The sequence below is a fragment of the Adiantum capillus-veneris genome, chromosome 4 (genome assembly GCF_014529385.1).
Source record: "Adiantum capillus-veneris isolate H3 chromosome 4, ASM1452938v2, whole genome shotgun sequence".
Lineage (NCBI taxonomy): Eukaryota > Viridiplantae > Streptophyta > Polypodiopsida > Polypodiales > Pteridaceae > Adiantum > Adiantum capillus-veneris.
Window position 1 is genome coordinate 66,411,208 of NC_140934.1, and position 5,157 is coordinate 66,416,364.

Below are 5,157 nucleotides of genomic sequence, written 5' to 3' on the forward strand. Positions count from 1 at the left end.
TGAAAGTACTGGCACAATGTGCAGTAAACTCAAGTTCAAAGAGAAACTGGAGTATGTATAAGTATGTTCATAGCACTATTTGCAACAAACTATTAGCAGACAAAGTGGAAAAATTAGTGTATATGTTTTGCAACGAAAAGATATTGCATCACATCAAAAGTGTTGGCTACAAGGAGGAAATGCCAACCTGGTTGTATGATTGTCAAAACAAAGACGAAGAAGAGTTCAATGTCGGTGTATCTCAATGCACTATAGATGAAATAGAAGAGAATCTGGTAATAGATGTGGAAGTTAAATTACAAGGAGACCCCAACCCTCAGACTTAGAACCAGATAACAACTTCACAGATTCAATATAGCTTCAGAGTCGAATGAAGATTGTGTCAAAAGTCATTATGAAAGAGCTTGTATTCAATGTGTTTTGATCATATACAATGCTTCATATTCGCGGTTATACATAGTTTGTCGATCTCAATTGTTATGCTTAAAACGAGCATCTTGGTCACCAAATAGATTTTTAATTGGGCTAGGGGTATCTTGGAGGGCTTGCTTGAATTTATACTCATTTTCCATGTCAAACATAACATATATTCCTTGTAGAATATCTTGTGAATAGATTGCACATCGACTACTATTTTGCATCAAACAAATAAGACAAATGAAGTGAAAACAATGACCACATGTCAATGTATAGTATCCACTCTATCCATCAAAATTCTTGTAGCAAAGTGGACATTGGGAAGATGAAGATGCATCTGAAGTAGACAAGGGGACCAAATCTAGATGCAAGACAAGGTGACTGATGTGTGTCCCTTATACAGACGGAGGATTCATTCACTGTGTCAGATTCGAAACGTCTTGGCTTAAGCGGTGAATACTTTTCTCCATCTGGACTTGTGAGGGTTGGGATGTTGGCTATGGAAATTTGCTTTATTTCTGCTTCTTTCTCTTCCAGTTGTGTCTTGTAAATATCTTTCTCTCTCTTTAATTGTAGGTGGACGCCTTCAACTATCAGTGCCAGCTCATCTCGGGTGAAAGTGACTCAAGTCTCCCTGATATCATGGGTGGCAACGATTGTCTGCTTCGAAAAAAATTCTATTGGTCACCGTTGCACAAAATAAACATATAACATTTTTGCAAAATATAACGCGCAATCTACATTGTGCAGTTGAGGACAATAAACTTCCAAGTAGATCCTCTTAGTGTTTTCTTTGATCGCTTCATGGAGGCACTTCGATACCTTCCACCTTCCTTTCTTTATCTCCGCATCCTCACACGGCCATATTGTTTTGATCATGTCCTTGTCACTTCTTTACTCATCTCTTTCCATTGCATGTAGTTTGGATTTGTCCATTTTGAAAGTCGCCGAGCAGTGCGCGTCGCCTGTTGTGTCGACATACTGTGTGCTAGAGACTTCATGTGCTAAAATGCATTAATAGACGCTGGTTGTTGATCATCACGCACTGATTGGGTGCACCAAACTTGTTCATTATCAGCCATTTTATCTTAGAGCTGCAATGGACAAATAGACAAATATTCAATATCATTGACAAAAATATATTCTCACGATTCAACAGTCTCACAGATACACAAAGTAGATCCATCTTTTCCACTACATAAGATGTCGTAGGCCGACTAAATCAAATCACAACTGATGCGACTAAACAAAATCACAACTAATGGACCACTTGAACCACAATACAAATTTGGAATACCCCGGATAACACAAAAAATTTGAAATGACTAAAGATAATTGATCCAATTAAAATACAAGACAATTGATCTGACTAAAATAAAAGACATGACTCAATGAGGTGAACCACCCCAAACCAGATAATACACTTCAATACAAATGAAATACCCCGAACAACAAGACAAATGTATATCACAAAAAATGTTTAGGTCGGGTAAAAATATGGCGCAAGTTCAACAAGCGATCGTTAGACATGATTAGGGTCTCTCTTTAAATGTTCTTAATTTGAAAAATATCAAATTATCATATGCATTTCTTCTATTTTTCCACTCTCTTCATCCAGCAATCTACTTTAATCTGAATGGACCTCATAACATCTTGGTCGGGGTGGTAAAATACTTCTTCTAGAAAATAAACTTTCCTGGCTGCACTCCAAAAATCTATCAACATGTCAAATAGATAACCAAATGCATAAATGTCACTCAATTTTATGTATTCATCTGCGCACCGTGGATCGTATAGTTCTAGAGCAATCCATGGTCGCTTTGCAATCTCTACTTCCCCTGCTTTCTGTGCCTCAAAAATTGCAGGGTCTAATTGTTCTCTTGGATGCAAAGAATTAATTGACACGTGCTTAGGTGGTGTTTTGAGCATCATTCCCCAATCAATGATGTCAACATGGGGTTTATTTGTGTGAGTAAAGTCCAACATTATGTTGAACGGGTGCAGGTCGCTATGCACAATACCAGCCAAGTGAGCAGCCACAACGCCATCAAATTAAGGTGTGACAGATTGCTAGCATCTACTCAATCTCTACTTTGATCCGCACTATCTCTATCCATGGTAAGTGATTATTTGTTGGTGGCAATGACCTCCAACCATGTTGTAGCCTATGCATGTGGCATATGAACGCTCCGTGGAGAATGGCAAGCGGCACATCATGTCCCCCAAGGTGCCCCCATTGTAGTATGGAAATATTGTGATCCAGAGAGCTTTGGTGGTAAAGCCAATGCATCTTACAATGGAGGGGTGAAGTGTTTTCATTTCTTTCTCTGTCTTGAAGCTGTCAAATTTTGCCTTGCTCCCTCCCTTGTAGCATTTTCCCACATATGTGATGTGGTTTGGAAAGAAAGAGATGCCTTTGATGGTGTATAATGTGCACAACAAAAGAGCATAATCTAGCCCTTGTACCTTCTACCAAGGCCTCGTGGGGAATTCCAATAGATAAGCGCACTTGGCATTCAAAGTCGTGCGCAAGGAAGCTTGGTCTTGAGCTTTCACACGCTTCATATTGACTTTTTGTTCCTCCCATAATTTTTCCTAGAGCTCTACTTTTGTGGTATCGCAGTTGGGAGGGATATCTTCCTTTAAATCTCTGCACCAAACTTTCATATTGCCCAACATTTTCCTAACCTTGTGGTGGAGGTCAAATTATTGAATCTCTACTGGAATCAACAACTCATATGGACTTCACCTTGACGCCTACGCTCTATGTTCTCCCATATAACGCTAGTGAGTTCTTTGATGAAGACGTCGCTTTCACTAATCTACTGTATGCGACCATCTACACATGATGATATTGCCAAATATGTTCTTTTTGAATAGCATGCATAATAATTATCTTTTGATCTGGCATCATTTTAGCACTAGGCAATAAAAAACAACATATCAAATACAAATTCATGACTGCACACTGCACAAACGCTCTCACACTAGTTCAGACAAACCATAACCATGACTTGAAGACTTTAAGAAATGTGTGCGTATATATTAATAAACATTGGAAATAATTTTCACTTAAAAATGCAATGTTTACACGTGTAAAATGCAAAACAAACATGTAGTTTATAAGAACTTTATCCAGATCAACAATACATGTGAAAAATCTAAAGCATTTTAACATATTATGAATTTTTAACTTATATTTTTCATCGTGCACTCTCACATGCACTAGTTCAAACAAAGGATACACTGACTTAAAGACTTCAAAAAATTGTGCAAGATTATATTTATTTAGGTTGATAATCATTTTGACTTTAAAATGGTATGTTTACTCATGTAAAATGCAATAAAACTAAGTCACTCCCAATAAAATTATTCAGATCTAAGAGAGCATGTTAAAAACCCACAACAATTCAAATTTTCTGATAGGACAAAATACTTAAGTTTGCATTTTGTATGTTATCACGATTTGCTTCAAAAATCAAGCCTCTTGGAAGATACATGCATCGTGATGTACATATTGTCAATTTTATTTTAGCATATTTAAAACATTGAAAATTATACAAACCTGGCTAGAAAATTGCAAAGAACGTTTTGCTCTTTAAAAAAATAAAAATAAATATTTAACATGCAAATTGTTGCATATACTTTTTGACATAGAGTTTATGTAAATATAACATTTAAAATAGCGATGATGATTGACGAATAAAGCATTCTTTTCAATACGATTAGCTAGTATACATTTTCATAAGAACACTTAAAAAGAACAACATTAAAAAAATTAAACATTTGTATATGAAATACTCTTCACGGCCGCATTACCGATCAAGTATTTTCATATACTTAATACTTAAAATAATGAACTGCACATGCACATACAAATTATATGGCATTTGTATGGCTAGGTTAACAACCTGAACTCCACATTTATACAAAAACAGATTCTTCTAACAAATGACACTCAATTAGCTGCATTACCGATCGAGTGCCGCCCGAATTTCAGGAGAAATAATGGCTTGCATACGAGCACCATATAGCCACGTTACCGATGTAGTATCCAGACAGTAAGCCAATACTTACCACAAGGACACCATATTTCCTGCATCACCCAGGTGATGCCCTCGTGGTAAGCATTGTTCCATAGAACAGCTTACGCACACACTCCCATTGTGTGGTAAGGTACCTTATGACTATCGTGCAGTACAACAAAAGGCATGCTACCACACAATGTATACACACACACGCACACACATACCTGGGTCATGTGGTCAGGTACTCCGCTACTCTCGCACACTGCGACGTAGAGCACGCTCCCACACGACCCCCTTTCTCCCTCTCTTCTTGACATACTTGCAAAGTCAGTTGTCGATCTCTCTCTCTCTCTCTCTCTCTCTCTCTCTCTCAAAAGATGGCTCAAGGAATAACACCTAGTGGGTCCGACCGGGCCCTATATATATTATTTTGCGGCCCCGTCGGGCTTCTTGGTTTTCCCGACGGGCATGCAAAGAAAACTGAAATTCTCGACAGGTTTTCCGGCTTCTTTGTGATCATGTTAAGTGTAATTATGTAAATGTGTCAATAAGACCTTGTGATCACACAAAATTTGTGGTAATTACATAGATATTAAATCCTTGAAGCTCACTCTTGAGGAGGCATACTCGGGTATTAAGCCCAATGTCTCCAATTTGAAAGTTTTTGGATGCATTGCTTACATTCATATTCCAAAAGATAAGAGAAGGAGGC